Here is a 21,957-nt window from a genome sequence, read left to right on the forward strand (position 1 = left end):
TCCCATGCAGCCCAACAGAGAGTTTATGCTACTTTGCTAACCTTAGCTTGCTTGCTAAGTGTATTGGGAAAACTTTATGAAATATTAAACAGGTAATACAAAGGGAATTAAACTTTATCGTAAAAGCACTAGAAACAAATGTTTACTAATTATTATTAATTGTATACTTTATGTTTTGAATTAGTCTATAAACAAAATAATAGTTCATATCAGAGCCGCTAGTAGCCCAGACACTTTAGCATTATTTGGCTTTGGTCCATTTTCGGCATCGTCTACCTGGCATACGTCTGTGACCATCAGGGACTCTCAATTAGGGCTGGGCGATATGGCCTAAGACCCATATCACGGTATAATTTGAAGCATATGCGGTAACGATGTACATCACGATATATTCTTTTCTTCAGCTCCCAAAGTCAAACGAACACTGCAGCATCACTGAGAGTTAAAAACTGTCTAAATTATTTCATCTTTAATAAAATGATCATCGTTGCTGCTTTACCAGGTGTAACAATTAAGTTTAACATCCAGGCATCCATGAAAACAGAATCTATTAAATTGAATGGAGTTAGAAGTTAGCAGGAAATTTGCTCGCTAGCTTCCACCTAAACATCATATAGCATGTTCTGACTGAGAGATTTCTGAAAAAATTTAAATGTACAGCTCTGCTATCACTTCCAACATAAATGAAGACAGAAAACTAAACAGCAGTGACATTTGTAGGGTTACTGAAGTTGGGCTAGCTGCTATATAATGATGTGCTACGTGACCGCTAGCAAAACAGCTACATTAGCATAACATTAGCACAGTGAAGCTGGAGGATGAACGCTGGACAAAAGTTAACGTGAGGGTTCCTGATGGTCAGGAACAAATGCAATCGCATGGCAGGATGCTGTAAACGGACCAAACTTCAGTCAGGAGAACAACTGAGATAATCCATCCACAATACGAGGTTAGTCATTATTATACTGCAACTGCGAGAGAATTCAGCATTAATGAATCAATGGTAGGGAAGTGGGGAGAGCGCAGGTTTTGGCTTTCTCCATATTCCAAAAGTGCTTCGTCTCTTTGCCATTACTGCCGCCTGCATAATTTGCAGATGATGTTGTTTGCAGCCGCTGCAATGATTTTAACCAAAATAGGCGCAGCTGGATGACACCATCAACATGCACTATCGCGGTAGAGCGGTATAGTCAAAATCTCTACCGTTGGCCAGTTTATCCCTCATCTGCTCTCTGCTAATGTATTTATATTAGCCTAACCACAGCTCTGTAGCTAGCTGCCAGGCTAACTAACAACTCTCCTAACCCTCTGAACCTCTCTTCTACAACCAACCTGATAACAGTTTTTTTTAAACAATATTGAAGTCATGATATCTCATCTTTAGGTGAATACTAGCAAGCTAACTGCCTGCTGCTAACTGCTTTCACAGATGTTATTGTGACATCCGGGAGGACAGCAACACCGGTGCTGAGAAAATACGAATTCTTCTTTGAGTTTGAAAGAAACGTTTGGACCAGGAAATGGTTAATCAGACACAATCAGACCTAAAACGTGGACACAGTCCATCTTGCATATACAGTCTATGCTTTCATGCCACGCGTTTGCTGGGAAGCTGGCAGCGCTGCTAATCTCGGTTTAAAAGTGCCCGTACGCAGCACGGCTTTAGTTGCACCGCAGATCAAATCATATTAAAAATAGCTCTGTACCTCTGAGGTTACACGCAGTAAATACATCAGCTGAGAGTCTGAAGATGTTTCAGGTGACGTGTTTCTCGTGTGGCTGCAGTGCGAGCGACTGCGGACGCACCAGCGTGCAGTTTTGTGGACCCGACGCGAATGCACGTCCCTCCCAGCTGTAATGGTAAAGAAAACAAGTGACATCCATTCAACCTCACCCCCACCAAATATCTGACACACATGCACACACGCACACACAGATTCGGCAGCCAACCAGAGAAAATAGTTTGGCTGCACATCCTGTACTGCTTGTTTAAGCTCCACACTGAGAAACACCAAACTCCCTCTCTCTCTCGCTCCGTCTCTTTGTCTCACTGTCTCTTTTTCACCCTATTTTGTTCTCTTTGTCCTTCTTTCTTTCACACACTTTACTTTCTCTCTCACACACACACACACACACACACACACACACACACACACACACACACACACACACCTCCATGTGGACAAAGCCTTCATTCAGAGGAGGTTTTGGTCAAGCGGCTCGGCCTGCTGGTGAAACTGAGGAGCTGATCCAGATCTGACCGACTGATTACAACATTTGCAGGATTTGTTTTGGTTTTTTCTAAGCATGGCCTAAATCAGGTGTTAAGCTGGCTGACTGGTTTTTCCGTGTTTGGCTGACTTGTTTTAAAACTGGTTTTTTGGTCATGATGTTTGAGGGATTCTTCTTTTTGGTGTGACTCACTGATCGTCCGTTTTTAAATATGACATTTAAATTTCAGGTCTAAGGTAAGAATGGGCGGAGTCACTGATCTAATTAACGGTTCCACACATGACTGACCCACGCTAAGGTTTAGGTCACCGCTCTCCCACCTGATAATCCTGTTTTCTAAGTCGGCTAGATCTTCCTGGTCACCCGATATGTGTTGACAGATTTTCAGTTTGGCAGATGTATATATAAATCTTTATCTGTATGAATAGTTTCTTTTTCTTTTACTATCTTTTTAATCCAGGAAATTAAAAACAAACTACTCTGACTGAAGGCCGTCTTTATGCCGATGTCATATTCAGAAAAGCGTTGGTTTCTAACAACGAGCACCAAACCCCAGACAGTTCACACATATTGCCAATTTCCAACCTTTATCCCCATTTTGGCTTTTATAAAGCCAATAAAAGATTAAAATGACAGTTTTCTGGCTTTAAACTGTTTCTAGGCAGAGTTTTCAAACACACGTGGATGATTTGTTGAGTTTACTGACTGATTTCAAAACCAGCAGTGGATTTTCTCCGGTAAGAAGATTGGCGGGCAGATATTAGCGTTTGCTTTCTTCACTTTATCTGCCTGCTTCTTTCACTGCATGGCTGGCTGATTTCTCTGCTGGTTCCTCGTTTCTTTTCCACTTTTTCCAGTCCTTTCATTTTTGGTTTGGCTGACTTTGATGTCTGACTGGTTTATAAGATTTCACGGCGGCTCGTCTCCGTCTGGCAGACCAATATTCAGACTGATGTAGCTAATTGTTAGAATAAAACGGCTTCCTTTGTGCCTTGTTTACCATCGCGGTGAGCGGTTTGAGGCCTGACCGAGTCTTCAGATGACCGACAACGCGCTGCTGGATTTACACACCTCTGGTACGGAGCAGCGGACTCTCTCGCCCATCGAAGGCATTCTGGGGTCTGGCTTCAGGCTGGACTCCACTGATGTCCCAATTTTAGACTTGTTATTAAAGATGACCAGCCCCTCAGCTGTGCACCTCCACTTCTGTAAACTCGGTGGCCTCTTAGGTCCCTGCCAAAAACTCATCCGATGGTATCGGTTCCAAACTATTGCAGATTATTTCGTTCTATCAGCTAAATTCTCTAATAAGCTGACATACTGGTCTGTCCTTTTTATGGCAGCGCAGTGGTGCAGGGACTGACAACCAGCAGGTTAACCTGTCTGTAGGTGCGCGTGTGGATGGGCGTCCGTCTCTCGGGGTTAGCCGTGCGATGGCCTGGCGACCTGCCGGCATCTAACCCGCCGCTCGCCCTATGGCAGCTGGGACGGGCTCCAGCCACCCTGAATGGATGCATTTGTTTTATTTTAATTAGATCTGACCTCGCTTGCTTTTAATTTGTCATTAATAAAGCAGGTCTGGAATTTGTTGTCAAAGGCGATACAGATAAATGCATGAGGATCATAATTCCACTGTTCTCACACGTGGATGCATGAAGCAGCGGTTTGTCCGTCTTGATGAATAATTTGAGGTTTAATTGTATTTGAATTTCACTCCCAGGTTTCCGGATCAGCTGAGCGGTTTTTTAACTGACGGCTGATTTTGAGTAAAATCAGGACATTTTTCACGTTTATTGTGTTGAGCTCCAGTCTGGGGTTATTTTGGGTTTCCCGGGTTTTCAGCTTTAGTGACTGATGATGTTTTTGATTGTCGTGTTTATTTTCCCAACTTTTCTCCTCTCTGATAACCGGAGCTCAGGTTCGACCGGCTGTTTTTCCGCTCTGGTTTCAATCTAACTCTGAGCCACCCGAATCGGACAAACCAGTCATAAGCGTGTTGACGGTTTCTGGAGTTTCCTGTCTGTGACAGACTGCTCCTCGATCTTACCGCCTGGTTCGTGTGTCTGTGATTAAAGTTGGGGGAACTATATGACGCTCGCTGTCGGACTGATAACTGATGCAAGCCGTGGGTAAGTGCGTGCACGCGTGTACGTACAGCTTCGCAGCATGATGCAATCATCTGTGTGTGTCTATAGATCGTTTTCACGCATACATACAGCAGCGTGTGTGTCTGTGTGCATGAGTGTGTGCGCGTGCAGTATGATGCAATAATCATGCAGAGCAGCCAGCAGAAATCAGCTACGTACTCCAATAAACAGATATCCTGGCACGGGGGATGTGTGTGTGTGGGAGAGGGAGTACTGTACTACTGCAAATGTGTGTACTGTTGGTGCGTGAGCGAGTGTGTAAACAAGTGCGAAAGACAAAGACAGTGTGTGTGACTGAGTACTATTACACATGCAAAAAGGAAAGATTTGTAGCAGGAGGCTTGTTAGAGCAGCAGGGGAGACGAATGCATGTATTTGTATGCATGTGTGCGTGTGTGTGCGCACGTGAGTGTGTGTGCGTCCACCAGCTGGTGTTCCACATGTGGACATGTCCTACAGAGCCAGGGACTCCAGCAGAGAGACCAACTCCTACAGTGGATCTATGCCCAGGGAGCGTGTGTGTATGTTGGCAATGTGTATGTGTGTGTGTGAGTTTGTAACGGGCCTGCCAGTTGGTGGGTGTGTTATGAATGTGTTAAGTATGTATGAGTCAGTGTCTTTGTATATGTGTTTTTTCATCCACTCACTATCAATGCAGTGAATCAGAGTTGGAGTAGAATTAACTGTGGACACGAATCAGCGTCGATACCATAAACTGAAGTTATCAATAACATGTTCAGGATAGTCTCAGTGTTGGGGGTCACAGCGCGATTTAATATCAGCACGGAGAATGCAAACGGAGGCCTGCAGTCACAGCGAGGACGCTGTGCTGCAGGTAAACAGGATCAGCAGCCAGAGCCTGACTCCAGCAGCCCACACAGTCAGTATCAGTGTAATCACAATATGATATGCAATCAATAAGAGAGGTAAATATGTGTGACTGTGTTAATATGGCCGCATATAGAGTGAGTCACAGACACTGTGTGCAGGGTTAGTGCCACTGGAGACAGCACATCGTGAACATTTAACTTTCCGTCAGTAACATGAAGGTGACTGTGACGAGTGTGAATACTGCGTACACTCCTGCACTGCATCTGGTGCTGTAGTACTGCAGTACTTCATGCATGAACCAGAGCATTTGTTGTGTAGTATCTGTTATCACGGAGCTGTGGCGCCAACCAATATGCTGCTTAATATTGGCTGCTTGCAAGGTCAGATATTTACCGTGTGTGTGTGTGTGTGTGTGTGTGTGTGTGTGTGTGTGTGTGTGTGTGTGTGTGTGTGTGTGTGTCTGTCTAGAGGCAGTGCAGTGGAGGGAAGCTAATCCAGTAAAGTAACAGAGAACTGACAGAGTCAGAGGTCATTATCATTCACACACCGCCGACCAACACACACTCACACACAATCCATGCACAATGCTTAATCTGCAGCACATCCCCCCGACACACACTCACATATCAGATTCTGTTACACTGACACAAACACACACACTTTTGTCTTGCTATTCATGTTGCCGTTTCTTTTCTTGTTGCTTCTTTCTTTCTCGTTTACACACATGTGAGGCATGAAAAAAAAAAAAACACTTGTTCGCCAATTCTACCCCCACCCCCCCACCCCCGCCCATCTCAACCAAACCAAACCTACAACAACCCACCCACAAACTCAACCACACACACACACCAGATGGGTCTTAATCTCCTGTTGCCATAAACAAACACAAACCATTCGAAGAAGCAGACAGAGAGACCACTGTGTGTCGGTGTAACTTCTTGTTGTCTAACATCCTGTTAATTCCTGCAACGCCGTCAAACAAAAGTCCTCTGAGTCCCACGCACGCACAAACACACGCACACACAAACACACAGGCGCTGGCCTTACACAGAGACGAGCAGAAAACAAGCTAATGCAGCACAGATGTAGGGTTGATCGCAGGCCTTTGGGTTCCACGCAGCGCTGTAGTAAATATCAGATATCTGTCAGTGTGGTCATTCTCAACACAAAGCAGGCTGGAAAAACCTCACAGGTTCCTCAGTCGGGACCGATTCGAGTTTTTGAGTCACGCTTTCTGGAAACCACTTGTCGCCCTGGTAGCTGTTGGCTCAGTCCAACAGTTCAGTTTCAGCAACTGCAGCAAAAGGCTGAACTGGCTCTAAAACCCAGAGACCTGACGCTCCAGCCCTCGCCAACGTAGCATCTGCTCGGTTAGCGTTTGTAACTCGGCGGCTTCTTCAGCTGCTGTTTCTGAAACATTAAAGATCCCAGAGACAACAGCCAAGGTCATCGGGCTTTTATGTTCATGCACGCCTCCAAGATAATAAACCCTTCCTGTTCCTGCCATTCTTGAAGATTCAGAGTCACACATGAATAACTTCTGTCCAACCTTTAACAAGTATCAAATGTAAACGGTCTGAAATGGTCTTTTGTTCTTTTAAATAAGTGAACAAAAACAGATCAGCTTCATTGAGCAACCACCTCCCCTGTGATGTGGCGTCCACCTCTGAGGCGATGGTTCTTCCTCCGTGGGTTTTAGCGGTCCAGGTTGGGGAGGACATCTTCTCCTTCACGCTCACCTCTCTCTTCACTGAGCATGAAGGAGAAGCTGTTGATCTGGTGGTTGATTTATGTTCCTGGCATCATCTATGGGCATGAGCTGTGTACAGCGACCAGAAGAATATGGTCAGGGATAAAAACGACAGTAATGAGCTTCCTCCAGAGGTCGTGATCGTTCGCCGTACGTTGCTTTCTAGCTGACAACTGTGTAGTTTAACTCACTGATGCTGATGTCAGTGGTAGAGGTTTTCACATTGACCACTCGCCTCAGAGTTTCCATTTATTGATTTTGGGACCGCCCACTTTGCGTCACTAATGGTTATTTCTTCTGTTGTTGCTAACTGGTTGAATTCCATTGATATTTAACAGTCTTGAGCAGACAGGTCCATGCTGGTCGCGTCTTCTTTTTTGAAACACAAACACGGTAAAACTGCTGATCATCCACATTGAAAGGAGGCACCCTGGGCATGTCCAACAGGAGGACACCCTGAGGAACCCATGTTGGAGAGGTGGCTTGGGAACACCTTGGTCCCCCTGGAAGAGCTTGAGGAGGTGCAGAGACAGAGGGAGGTCTGCTGCCACTGCAACCCTAACCGGGTTAATGAGTTGAGAAAGGAGGGAGTCGGATCAGTTTGGAGGTTTCTGAGCGTACGGGCTGGTACCATCCAAAATTTCATGTTGGCTGTTAAGAAAGCCCTGAACTGAGGGGCAGCCAATCAGATGAAAGCTAAAGCTAAAGCAGAGGCTGCCGCGACCAACCTGGACCAGCGTTACCAAAGGTTACCGAACAGGTCGAGTGCACCCACCGACCCAGGAGCAGCCTCTTTATGAAAGACATGCACCCCGCTCGGCTGCGAGTCTTCACGCACCCCGGGGGGAGAATGATTTGGAAAGAATCAAGATGTTACAGAGAAAAACAAGCTCTGGCCTCTCAGAGAAGATTAACAAGTGTAATGCTGCACAGATGTAGGCTCGGTACAACTCCCACTCTCCGCTCTGCTGAGGAAGCTGCTCAGCAAATGTAGCAGCATGTACGTAACATACATACAAACACAGACCTGCGAACCCATTTGCACAACCAGCACGCTGCAGCACCGCACATTAGCACATGTCACCAAATCTGCTCGCCTCCACTTCTGCTACTGATTTACTACATTTCCCAGAAACCTTTCATCAAACACAGAGATGACGTGCATGAACTCCAGCTGAGGGTACAATATAACCTCACGCTGAAGCCATCATTCAAACATTCAAGACTTCAAATGGGTAGTACTACAATACCCATGAACCTCAGCGACCACTGAAATAGAGACAAAGTCAAAATCATAAATGATCAGTTCCTGTGGTCAAAAATTCAAACATATCCTTGACTTCAGCCAACCAACTCTTCAAATCTCAAACTACAGCATGACGACGATCTGCACGTCAGCTCATGAATAACTCCCACAGAGAAGTGGCTTCATCACAACCTCATCATTCAAATAAGGTCAGAAATTAGTCTGAAAAAGTTTTTGCATGTTAAATGTAATATTTATGCAAAGCCCTTACCTGAATAAAGTCACCTAAATGAGATGAACCTAAAGTGTTGAAAGAGCAGTGCAGCTGCAGTCTTTAACCTTTTAAGCACGTGCACGCTCCCATTTGTGCAACTATTTTTAAGGCCCGGTAGAACTGCAAACACATAAGCTAGCACAATATTGTTTTTGCATATGAAACCGGAGGACTTATTTCCATAACATGCACTGAGCTTGGCCCGGGTCGCGGTTTCTTTCCACAAATAGCTTTTTGCAAAAATCGCGTACTGTGCACAATAATATTTATTTTAGTTTTTCCTGCAGTTGATAGAAATGAGTACATCTCAAAAATGAAACTATGAAGACACTCCAAATAAATTTGCTGTGGTTGGAAACTGTTGTGTGCAACTTTTTTGCATTTACAGTTTTGAGGGATAAACCTCTGAAATTTCTGTAACTAGAAATATGTGTAAAAAACAACAACGAATTTTCAATTTTTTTGAAGTTTATTGTCCTTTTTGCCATTTATGTAGTTATTATGGACTTAATGCATACATATTAACAAAATTTGGGACATATCTGTTGTATTGATGTATAGAAATTTGAAAACAACGGCATGTAAAAAATATAAAGATAAGCTCTGGTGGACTTGGTTCTATGGTGGACTTTAGAGGAGAGGGGACACTGCTGTTTCCTGACTGGCTAGCTTGATTAGAAAGTTGCATCCATAAAATATATGAAAGCGTCACGCAGACAAATGAATTTACCGAATTTAATTGACCTAAACCTGTTACACCAACTAACGGTCTGATGTGATGGGTCGGCGTGCAGAATAAGCAGCGATAAGAAGACGCCGTAATGATGGAAGTTAAATCTAGCACTGGTATTCTGCAGTGGATGGGAAGCCTCATTCAGCTGTAAGACATAAAAATGTACCCAACATGCCAACTCGCGCTGCAGCGGGCTGTAAACACGTGAACGTTTAACACAAGAGTCTATGGAGACCGACTCACTTAGATAGACTGCCTCGAGTGGATCCGAGAGGAACTGCAGTTTTATATATTCTGCACGTTTTCCACAGCAGAGACTCAGCATGTGCAGCTCAGTGGAAAAAAAGGGTTGTGCAACAGCGTTCAGGAAAACAAACAGTGGGTCCACGGCCTTCTGTTTCTGCTGTTTTGACCCTCGAGGAGGATTTTTGTGGAAAATTTATGCAGCACTAATGCAAAAGAGACTCTCAGAAATCAAGCTCACAAAGGGGGGAATGAACGAGGGTAATACTGTACAGATGGAGCCACGGTCCAAGTCCCACTTCTCCGAGCTCTCTATGCTGATATTGTTTCATGCTCCGGCAGAAAAACCGAGCGATCAGAGGGGAGTCGAATTCGGTGTCAACACAAACAAGCACCAATCTTCACATGATTACACGAAAGAAAAAACTGCAGTGCAAAGCGCGCTGAAGTGGCGTCAAGAACACACCACACTCATCAGCAGCAGCAGGCAAAAATAGTTTGAGGAGAACTCCACGAGCGCCGAGCCGCTCTGACACGAGACGCATTTCGCTTTCTGTCTCTTTCCTCTCCGTTACACCGCCTCCGTCATCGGGGAATTGTTTGGAGAAATCCTGCACTACAAATGAATTGTTGATATTTTTTATTTGTTAAATCAGAGCATCTCTCCATCCATCACCAACCTCTCTTTGCCCTTATCCCCCGTCTCCAGTCCCGCAGCGGGACCCCTCCGGATTCAAAAAGCCCAATTTAAACGTTTTAAAAAGAGCTGTTTTTAAACACTACTCGGTGCGAAAACACAGAAACACAAAAGCACAAACGTGGTGTCAACAGATGACAGGGTGAGCTGTGCGGGAGTGGTCTGACTTCCCACGTTTGTCTTGTATCACGACTCACAAACAGGAGGAAGCACATTTCACACAGAAGCTGCGAAGCTCATTTGGAGCCGAATCTTCATCGTTTCTGATCAGCAGGCCAACTGGACACGACCGGGCTGCTCCGCGTAACTAACAGTGGCCCAAACCGGCCAATTACAGCCTAAGGCACGAGGAGGACGAGGCGACCGTCTTACAGTCGGGTTTGTGAAGCTTCAAACTGGCAACACACTCTCACTTCATCGCAGCGTGTTGATGTGAATATTTTCTATTTTTTTGTTCTTTTGGTAACAAACTTTCTCTCTTTGTTTTTATTTAATTTAATCGTTAATTATTATTTATCTCGGCTCTCTTCTTCCTGTCTCCGTGGCCCCGCCCCTCCCTGAGCCTGGTTCTGCTGGAAGTTTCTTCCTGTTAAAAGGGAGTTTTTCCTTCCCACTGTCGCCAAAGTGCTGCTCACAGGGAGTCGTCTTATTGTTGGGTTTCTTTGTATCATTGTGGAGTCTTTACCTTACAATATAAAGCTCCTTCAGGGAACTGTTGCTATGAGATGTTATCTACACAGAGAAACCTCTTTAAGTAACCAGGGCCGTCGCCCCCTGCTGGTCATCAGAAAGGACGTAGGCTTCACTTTCCTCAGTTTTCACAACATCTATAACAGTCATACAGCATGAGTGTTTTTATTCCTGGAAATGAGGGTTAATAAAGTCCACTTATGTTTGAGGAGCACAGTTTCCTGTCTTTACATCATCATATATGTTTTTTTTTAAAAAAGGAGAAAGTGCTCGTGCCTCAGAGTTTATAGAGACGTTGAGTCCTGACAGTGTTTGTTTAACCTGCAGGCGATCCTTTCAAGGCTCGTGTACCGCATTCGGTTTCCACAGAAGAAGAAATTCCTGAAGTTTGTAAATTCACCCGTAAAGCTGTGAGAAAATCTATCAAACGGACATGAATTATTCAGCGATGAGAGTGTGCTTCTTCTTTAAATGTGTTCTCACACACACACAAAAAGCATCAGTGCTTCTTCCCCCTTCGTGGCTCACTCGTGGCCCTGGTGACGAAGGCAGAGGGTTAACACTCGGGCCCAAAACGTCGCACACATCCTCGGTTAGTTTGTCACCCACCCATCTATTCTAAAGATATCTCTCCTGCAGTTGTTATGAAAATTGTGAAACCATAAATGGACAGAATCAGAACACACACACACACACACACACACACACACACACACACACACACACACACACACACACACACACACACACACACACACCAGGAAATTAAATATTTGGGAACAAAAAGCCCATCTGTGTTCACCAAAGCAGGCAGTAAGCAGATTGTGCTTCTGGATTAATCAGAGTGGACATAAAGAGAGGAGCAGCGTGCAGCTACACGGTGAAAATCAGACGACGAGAATATGTTCGAGTGCGTTAATCTTAAACCCGTAAACCCGGACGTCGGGGATGTATTAGAAGCAGCTGTAGGTGTGAAAGCTGCCGCGCCGCCTCAGCCTGAAAGAGCAGGAGCGCTCGGCTCGGCGTGCAGGTTGGGGAATCCTCCATAATGTTTACCGAGTTTACCGACTTGGCTGACGGCTGTGTTTTCTTATCCTCTAACAGAGAGGGTGATTTGACTGATGCTCGTAACAGATTGCATCACAGCAGGAGACGAACTAAAACGGTTTACGCACCGCAGCTCTCCCTAAACTGTCTAACAGTGGCAGCGCTCCACCTTGTAAATTTGGAATAGCAATTTTAGAAATTTCCCAGCAGTCTATCTCCAATTGGCCTTCACTGGGAGTGCTGTTTGATATCAGTGAAGTATCGCAGCTTTGACTGAGGACCACCTCTGAGGAGCAGAAATGTGATCTCAGCTTTGTGAAACCAAACACTCGCTGCCGTTTTCAAGAAAACACCTGAGCGCATTAAAAGCTTTCATTCATCACCTGCTCGGTGAGCCGAGGTTTCCCTCCCCTCGTTCAGACGTGGCTGCTGCAGCCGCTAACACCCTTCACGCACGTCAGAAACGTGAATGCAGACACGTGACCCGCCGAGGCGTTCCTGCAAACTCAAATTAACACGCGCCGCAAAAAATACGCTGATGTCTCGCCAAAAGAGGCAAGAGCCAAGCTCAAGCTCGCACCTTCTCATGTGATAACAACAGTACATCACTGCTGGTAAGCTAACAACCTGCTGATCACAACTTCCGATGGTGTCACTGGAGCGAGGGGGGTGAAACTTTTACAGGCTGACTTTGGCTTTCACACTCGGGCTTCTCCTGTCAGCAGCCACGAGGAGCTAACGAAGGAGCTCGCTCATCGGGGCGTACCTCACTTTGTACGATTCTGTCATGGCGGTCAGCATTCAGGCGCCTTTCAGCTCGCAGAGGCGGAGCCTGGATATGAGCCTGCAGCACGAGTCTGAAGCAACAAGGAGCCATCGATCCGTTTCACGGTGATTGGCAACAGTTTCATTTGCTAAAGGGGGTCTTTGACAAATCAGCACAAAGGATGGAGAAAGTGCCAATTATCCCAAAACTGTTACCAATGAGTGACATCACGGTCAGTCCCGCTCACTCCATCACGGACGCCCTCTGAAAAGCAAAGCCACCATGCCTTAAATCTGCCAGCAGGGGGCGACTGTTCAGGAACGTCATTCTGTAAATCTTTATTTTAAGAACGAGACAACTTCCCAAAAGTCAGAATTCATCTGGAGGCTCCTCCTCCACGCTCTCCTCACCTGGAGGCTCCTCCTCGGCCCCTTTTTACCATAGCAGGTGCATAAATGACAAAATCAATGTCGCGCTTGACTCAGAACAGTGATGACTGACATCACAGATCCTGGGAGTGATGGGCGGTTTTGAGACCAGGCTGATCGCCCCCTGCTGGCCGTTACAGTGCAGCATCTCCTCATCCTTCAACTCCAACTGCGTGGAGCACTCACAGTTTAACGTCTGCAGATTCACTGATCTTGCATCCTGTTGTTTCACTGGGCATGTACGGCGAGGGGGAGGTGACGAGTGGACACGGGCGGCTCACCCAACAACAGGACATTTCCTCTTGTTAAACTTATTCTGCGTTTCTTCTTCCACTTCCAAAATTCACTATCCAAATTTTCAGAAACGATGTTCCAGTTTCTACCAGAATTTCTCGTGAACTCTGACAGACGCATTTAAAAATGGAGTGCTTTGTTGATCGTTAGCAGGATGGCTAAACGCGGGTCGCTCGGGTGCTTCCTTCTCCTGCAATTAGCTTGTTTCCCATCTTCAATTTGAACACAGTGAGCACATTTTCTTCATGCGTAATTGGATTAGTTACCTTTAAAATCTCCATTTCTACTGTCACTTGAGCTTTTAAAAATGTGTAAAATGTGCACCTTGCTGACACCTCCCATGAAAATAAATAAATAAAAAAAATGAAAAAGAAAATCAATTTTGAGATTTTTTGTTGTTTTTGAGGAATACCTCTTGAGTGGCACTTAACAAAATTGAACAAATGTGTTGCGGATGGATGGATGGGTGGGTGGGTGGGGGTGTGATTTGGGGGAAGCTGTGAGGCAGATCTACCTTCCAGACTAAAACAGTCTAACACTCATTACTCTGAAAAACACTTGACTTCATCATGGCCTCAATTATGTGCTGCTGGATAAACTCCAACGTTACTGAGCGGCTGCGTCCGATGGGGGTGTGGGTGTGTTCAAAAATAATACGAAAAGCATCCAAAAACTGTGGCAGGAAGCAGAGCGGGAGTCTCTGTGGATGAAACCGTGGCTCTTTGCGTTTCCAGGAGCGCCTCAGAGGCGATCGATGCGTCGGTGACAAAGCGCTCGGCGTACGCGTCGGCCCGTGTGGGCTGTTCGACTTCACCGACGCCCGATCGCCCGGGGCTGGTGACAAAAAGCAAAGTTGCTGTTGGCGTTTCCATCTACCTGTGAAGCATGCTGGGAGAAATTAAGCCTCGCTGACCATTTTTTTTCCTACAATCGCTGTTTTCACATTAAAACAAAATCACATCGGACAGATGGAGACGCTGGAGCAGCTGGTGAAAGACGAGATGTTCCCAGGAAAAACTCCCAGCAGAAGCCTTCATGATTGCTTTGCTTCCCGTTTTGACTTCCAGCGGCTCCCCCCACCCCCAACATCAACACCAACACCTGTCGAGGAACAGACTGCAGCGATCGACTCGGGTTTACCCTCCAGGAACTGCAGCCCCCTTCTGTAGAAGCAGAGAGTGCTGCAGAGCTTTCTGAAGGTCTTCCAAAGCTGTTCTTTGGACATTGGCTGCTTTTTTCCCCCACACTGTCCAGTCCTTGTGCTTCAGTGCTGACCTATGAACCCTGCAAGCATTAAAAAGCACATGCAAGTTTGCACAGTTCTTATTTTCTTGGTGGTCCAACCTCCGAAGTGTCACAGACTCGTTGGGCAAAATGCTCCACAAGTTTCCCCCGATGCATCCTCAGTGTGTGTTTGCTGAGGTATATAAAAAAAGCATGTGTGTGAATGAGGCAGTACTGTATACGTACCTGTAAGTACTGAACACCTGTGTGAGGTGAGGCTGCTGGACAGGTAAAAATCACAGTCGTTCATATTTGTAACCACAGTTATTTGAAGCGTAACCTAAAAACCAACAACAGGGGAGGTCACTGAGATTTGAATTCAAATGAAACTCACATGAAAGGCGGGGGTGGGCGTGCGATGACCACGGCGTCAGCGACAACCGCAGCATTACGTTCTCTTATCACAGCAGGTCAGCCGAGTCACTCGCTGCGCTCTTACACTCCTCGTACCGGCAGCGCGGTGGCATCAGTGCCTCCGCCACACAGCTGGATTTTTTTAACATTCATGTCACTGCATTAAGAATATTTACTCGCAGCTCTACAGATACGACTAAAAACATTTTAATAACCCCCCAAACTGAACCTCAGGACGTCTGAAGCCCCGAAGAGACCTGGGGAAGGACGACCGCGCGTCTGTCCGTGTTTGTGGTTAATGATGAGGTGGCGTTCTCCGCACAGGAGGGAGACTCAGCGTCTGTACGGTTAACCAGTGACAGGCGAGCGCATCCTGCCAACGGTAAACTTGGAACTAAACAAGTTAATGTTTCTGTGTTTCTGCGTTAACCAGCCTAGTTTCCAACATTAAAGACACAAAAGTACAATAAATACACAATAAAACCAAAGTTTAACCCTTAGGATCAAAGGTGCTGTTTGTGAACACGCACTGTGAGACCAGCGATGGGATGGATCTGAGACGCTCCAGGCCGGGCATTTATAAAGCCACTTTATTAGGTACACCTGTTCAACCGCTCATTACCACAAATATCTAATTGTCCAATCACATGGCAGCAACCTAGAGCTGCTGAAGCTCATGAAAATGATCTAAACCCTTTAATAATTTTAGAATATCTGTCACCAATAAAGGAACGAGTGTATGTAGGTATGACAAGCACGAACAAATCGACGTGTTCGGTCATTAAAAACATTCAGCTGAACTTTTTCTTCACGCACACTTGCAGAAATCCAGGATGCAGAAAACAATCTGCAGAAGAAGAACAGAGGAGGGGGGAGGGGTTGGATGTGATTTCAGATGACACATTTCTCAACTCTGAACACCCACAACCACAAAACATTTCACAGCAGAGGGAGGGAGACGAGCGAGAGAGGAAAAACAACCTAAAAGTTCCCAACGTAACACCGAGACCTCAGAGGAAGCGCAGAAATCGCACGAGCGCCGAGCTAAACAAGTGAATCATCGGCGAGTGAAACGTCTCTGATACGAGGCGCTCGGCGCAGGTGTGTTGGTGGAGAAACGCACAAAAACAAACATATAGGAGAGCGAATAAACGGAGCGTTTTGGCGATGGCGGCGGCTCGGTGAGAGAGGCGAGCAGCAATCTGCCCGGCCACACTGGCTGCCCACACACACCTCCTCCACAGGTGTGTGTGGACTTTTTAGGGTGAGTCACTCTCTCCCACGTAGTCGATACCTCCAGCAGCGGTTGTGGAGATCCCATCAGCCCGCGCGCTCTACCTGCACCGCTCCTCACGCTCCCCCCCCTCTGCAGCAAACGCCGCCGCCGCCACCATGCAGACTGGCGTGCAGCATTTGGAGGTAACAGATGGCGATTTTATGAACAACAGTATGATCAGAGAGTGACACAACATTAGGGCATCGCATTAATCATGCAGCCTTTGTTTTCCACAATTAATAAACAGACATACCAGGAACGTTCAAACATTTAGACGCCGCTGAACTGATGATGTGATGTGCTGTTAAATATTTTGATCCTTCGCATAATTAAGACTAATGATCTCGCCGACGATCGGCATCAGAACAGCGCCGAGCAATAACCGCGCAGCCATACGTACGTCTCAGCGGTGATAAAGGCCCTTCATTATGAAATTATACAGTGGCTTTTTTAATGAGGTTTCAGCGCCGGAGGGTCACGAAAACAAGCGAGCAAAGTCTCGGCGCCAGTAAGACGAGGAGGATAAGCCCCCGCCGGATTATCAGGTGCAGAGCCGCCTCTGCAACCCCAGCGCCGTGCCGTTTGGTGGATGCTTTCATTCGAGCTGCTTCACGCCACCTTGGATGCAAATATTTTTAGCCGGGATGACCCGTGCGCAAACTGCACCCGTCACCCTGCCAGTGTTAGCACGGTGCTCCACCCCCCGAGCTTCACACAGCCCATTCAACAAAGCAGAAGGGGCCATGAAAACAAACCTTCCCGAGCACCCGGTGGGGCTGGCAGCGGCCCGCAGGCTGGCTGCGGCCCAGCAAAGCGCTGAAAAAAGCCTGACTGGACAGCAGCCAAGCGCTGGTGAAATTCTGGCTTCAGTTGGTCAGGTTTTCTGCACTAGCAGCTCCTCAGACTGGTGACTGTGATTTGGTGCTGGAGCAGAAATATCTTATGCATATGGAAATGGTGAAAGTTGCTGAGGGCTTCAGAGATGCATATGTTGGAAAAGTCTGAATATTTTAAACGGCGCTGCTGCAGAGAGTGCTCGTGTTTCGTGCGATACGCCAGCCTCTGGAACTGCTGCGAGTCTGGCGGGCGTGAACGTCAGCGACGGTGCTGCTCTGTGCGCACCGGTGATGTTCAGGCACCACCAGGTGAGCGTAAACGAAGCCGAGGCAGCCGTACCAAACCACGCAGTTCCCCTGATGACCCCTGGAGGCTCCGGCAGCGAGTCAGTGCCCACAGTAAGCTGCTGAGGTCGCTGTGATCGACAGGTGACCCCGAGCTGCAGCATCAGGCGATGTGTGATGTCACCCCACAGCGAATCACCTCGCACTGATCTGCACGGTTCTGACTTCAGCAGGGTCAGTGTTCGGGTTTGGTCCGAGCCATATTTTAGGAACCCAGCGGTCAGAGTCAAACCCTCACTGCCGTGAGGCGACGGTGCTGATGCGACCACGCCAAAAACAGCTTCCACGTTCTCAGGTGACGGCGGATGGATTTGAAACAGAGTTCGAACAAACGCCAACTCTCTGTGCACCAGTTCGTGATTGGTCAGAAGAACTCGGACTACAGAGGCACTCCAGGACACATGTGGCCTCCTGCAGAACTTTCAGATCTGTCGTCTCGAGGCAGAGAAGGAAGTCCACTCAGACTACAGAGCGCTCGGCGCAGATTCCCGCCGCACGTGCGCGTTTCAGAGTGACTGGATCACAGCTGCGTGCGGCCAGGCTCGCGGGGATGCTTTGACTTTAAGCAGCTCGGATTTTTAGGTTAGAATAACATAACCCTACATGCGCTGTAACTCAAAGCTGTGTGCCGTTCCCACTGAAAGCGCTCCTTTTATGTCTTTATTTAAATATTTGTTGTCGTCCTGACAGCCGTTTCTGCACTTCGTCACAATTCATGACGCCAGCGACTTCGGTCCTTTCAGAAACGAGCAGGAGGCGAGCGAGGCGACACCGGCGCATGGTTTTAATTCTGCTCGGAGACACAAAACTGTTTCCACTGTTTAACCTTTTTCATGTGAGAATTAAAGAAAGCAGATTTCTGGGAAATTGGAAAGTTGCTGCAGTGCATGCTGGGAGGTGTATATAAATAATATAACAATGTGTCTAAATAACTTAGCGTGACGAGTCCACTGGACGTTCATGTAAACCGAGCTGAAACAAAAACATGGAGTTAATAATGGAAGGAGACTGTGCAGGACAAAGGACGGACGCGTAATCAGCCACAGACGAGCTGCTCTTTCGCAGTTTTTACCCCGAGTGCGAGGACAAGCTGTAAAGTATAAATAGATCACGTATCCTGGTCGCAGGGATTAGGACTCAGGTGCTGGGACCTCGCAGCGGGGATTTACTGGCTCATCTGCATTTTTTAAATACTTTTGAGCTTGTTGATCATGTGACACGGTTACCGAGCCACCGGCAGCATCTGCAGGTTCGACCGGTCGTCACAGAGCGACGTCACTGAACTGAAAACGTGTCCTGGCGACCGCTCACCGCGACCGCTCACCGCCAGGTCACAAGTAACGAAGCCGGTTACCCGCTTGAAGGTTTATCGATCGACCAGTAAGTAACGGGAACACGTCCGCGGAGAGACGGCAGCGTTTCTGTGTGAAGCCAGCGACTGTTCACAGCTGGATCGTTAGGACGCCACAGACTGACAGACGCCGTCCCTCCATTAAATGAACATTTACATGTGCAGATGATGGCTTCATCCTGTCATCGCGTTAACGGGCTGACGGCGAAGATTAATTATCAACACGCAATTCAAACGGGGTCATCGTTATCGTTTGCATAAGAAGACAAACGAGTTACTGAAGCTCATCAGACCCTGCTGCCCGTGCTCAGAGGTGCTGGGGTCGGCGGCCGCGCCTTCAGGTTGGGTCTGCAGCACGAGTTGCCACGGCGATGCAGCCGGCTGGATGCGGCCAAACGGTGGTTCGTCGTGCAGAGCTGCTCTTCAATTTCAGGTGCTGTCAGGATTGTCGTAGATATCTGGTTTGTGCCACGTGGACTGGACTTTCCCATCATCCTACTCGCTGAGCCTGAATCCGTGTCAGATTTGGACGCAGGCTTCCACAGCCACGCCCCTCGCACACATCACGACTTATCCTGTACCCCGGCGACACCTCTGAGAACCGCCCCGTAGACCCCGGCGGTCCTCCATGACGGCTCCAGATGCGGTGCCCTGAACTCTACGCAGAGCCTTGAGCTTTGTTGAAAACGCTCCCAAATACGTGGCGGCCCAAATTACACCACCGTGTGACGCAGCGGCGGGTCCCTGCAGCAGCTCGGACTACAAAGGAGGTTAAAATGAGAGCGGCGAGGGCACCGGACGCCGCCATGTTTAAACTGTTACAGCATGAACCTGCTGAACCGAGAGTACTGGTTCCAGCTGAGGAGGAGCCACACACACACACACACACACACACACACACACACACACACACACACACACACACACACCTGATTGAAAAACCAGCCCGTCGTTCCCTTCGCCCATCCCGACTGTATTTACGGCGTCTCCTCGCTCATCTCGCCGTCCCGCTGCTCTTTTCTCTCGTCTGCATGTGTCAAATCTCCTTCCTCCTCATTTTGTTCTTTCTGCTCTCAAATATCATTTCTTCCCCCTCAAACCTTCTCCTCCTCACTTTTAGACTCCGGAGAGGCGATCCTGCAGAAAACAGGACCTCTGTTTTGAATTTGGGAAATTAAATGTCACATCTTTTCAAAGTGCCCCTCTGACTTTTTCTCTTTCAGTACAAAAAGGTGTCTCGGCCTTCTCGTCCAAAAACATGTCTGCGCTCTCCAGGAGGTGCTCTCCAGTCCTTGTCCATTACTCGCCCCCTCCATCTCCTCTCTTCACCTCTTCCTTTTACACACTCCGCATTATCGGCTGCCTTTACAGTGATTTCCACACGCTGCTTTTAAATCAACACAGCAAATTAAAGCCTGTAAATTATACATGAGCAGAATAAGAAAGCGGGGAATTGATTAGTAAGTGATGCAGGAGAAGAAGAATAAACACGTTTTACAGTGAAATCTCCGGCACGCAGTCAGACCTGCACAGGCTGCAGCGAGGACGAGTAAATGCCTCTCGAGGCCTTGAATTCAGCCAAGATGTGTTTATCGCCCTCCTCTTTCACTTTCTGAAGGACTGAAGGACACCGGAGGGACAATCAGAGCCCAGCGATGTGAGGCTGGGTTTGATTTCTCTTCCCGATGAGCGAGAGGTGACACCAGGAGACGATTTCTGTAAAGAAGCTTTAAAAACGGGGCGAACGCCGAGGACGCCGAGCTGTTTCTCACACCGAGGTTGGTTTTTTTCCCAGTAAAGCAAACTCGACTTTCACCTTTTTGTCGCCTCTGAAATATGATTACTTCTGCCGAGTCTTCCTGTATGGAGGACTAGAAACGCCACAAATGAAATGCAAAAAATACAAAATAAGAAAAGAGAGAAATGCAGAAACATCCGTGTAATTAAATCTAACAGGGACAGAGCACATTAACCCTTTAAAGCCACAATACAACCCAGTCTGCCAGAGCTGATCTTTGTATTTTCACCTGCTGTGGTGCTATTTATGGGAGCATTTCACGTTTCTATACATCCACACAACCGTTACATCACAAACTTTAATGACATGTATGCATTACGTCCATAGTAACTACATAAAAAACAAAAAGTTCAACAAACTACAAAAAAAATTGAAAATCAGTTTTTGGATTTTTTACACATATTTCTACTTACAGAGATTTCAGGGGTTTACCCTGAAACTGTAAATGCAAAAAAGTGGCACACAACAGTTTCCAACCACAGCAAACTCATCTGGAGTGTCTTCATAGTTTCATTTTTCAGATGCACTCATTTCTGTAAACTGCAGGAAAACTAAAATATTATTTTGCACAGTTTCCAAAAAACAGCATTAAAATAAAAGATTTCCAACAGTGCAGTTTGAGCTCAAAGCTGAGAAACTGTACAGAACGTCAAACATGACAACAGTAAACCTTTGAAAGACCCTGTAGGGGACAAAACTCCATTTCCCACCTAAAGTGATGTCACTTCTGGTTTTCGCAGGTAATGGCGGACATGCAACCCACGCTGACGTTTATTCCAATGTACGAAGTGCAATGAACAGCTGATCGGATCGATAAAGTGCGTTTCTGGATTATAATGCTTTTGATGTTGCGATCACTTGTGCAAAGAGCAGTTTGTGGAAGGAAACTGCGACCCGGGATGAGCTGAATGCGCGTTATGCAAGCACAACTCTTCCAAAAACCACTGTTGCACTAGTTTATGTGGCTGCATTTCTACCGGGCTTTAAAAATAGTTACGTAAATCTTTTAAGATGGACTTAAAACCTTAACCTCAGAGTTCGCCATTGTCCCCGGTAACATCAAAACCAGAGCGCTCAGTGAATTAATGCGACCGCAGGATTGGTGACTCATTTGTGATGTTTCAGGCTGCGGCACATTTTACTACAGATCAACAGTTTCCCACAGAGAGCCGAGCAGCACGTCAGCTCCTGACACCAAAGTAAATGATCCACACGTTTGTCCATCCAGTGACAGGAAGATGACTTTAGACTTTATACATTAACTTTTTATAGGCGACGGTTTAGTTCGAGACCTAAAAGATGTTCAGTTACTGTTAATAGAAAACAGAGAACATC

At 46.8% G+C, this 21,957-nt stretch overlaps 1 protein-coding gene across 5 annotated transcripts in view; it reads right to left on the bottom strand.

Moving 5' to 3' along the window:
• Positions 1-21,957, bottom strand: part of LOC113014752 (zinc fingers and homeoboxes protein 2-like) — a 124,377-nt gene that overhangs the window by 64,062 nt on the left and 38,358 nt on the right. Inside the window, exon 1 of one of the 5 annotated variants that reach the window (XM_026156477.1) lies at positions 1,707-2,022. The exons of the other annotated variants lie outside the window; for them this stretch is intronic. The gene's annotated coding sequence lies outside the window, so the exon portion shown is untranslated. Of the gene's footprint in view, positions 1-1,706; positions 2,023-21,957 lie in introns of those variants that run through there. 5 annotated transcript variants of the gene reach the window in all.

This window comes from Astatotilapia calliptera, chromosome 22 (genome assembly GCF_900246225.1).
Source record: "Astatotilapia calliptera chromosome 22, fAstCal1.2, whole genome shotgun sequence".
In the NCBI taxonomy this organism is placed as follows: Eukaryota; Metazoa; Chordata; class Actinopteri; order Cichliformes; family Cichlidae; genus Astatotilapia; species Astatotilapia calliptera.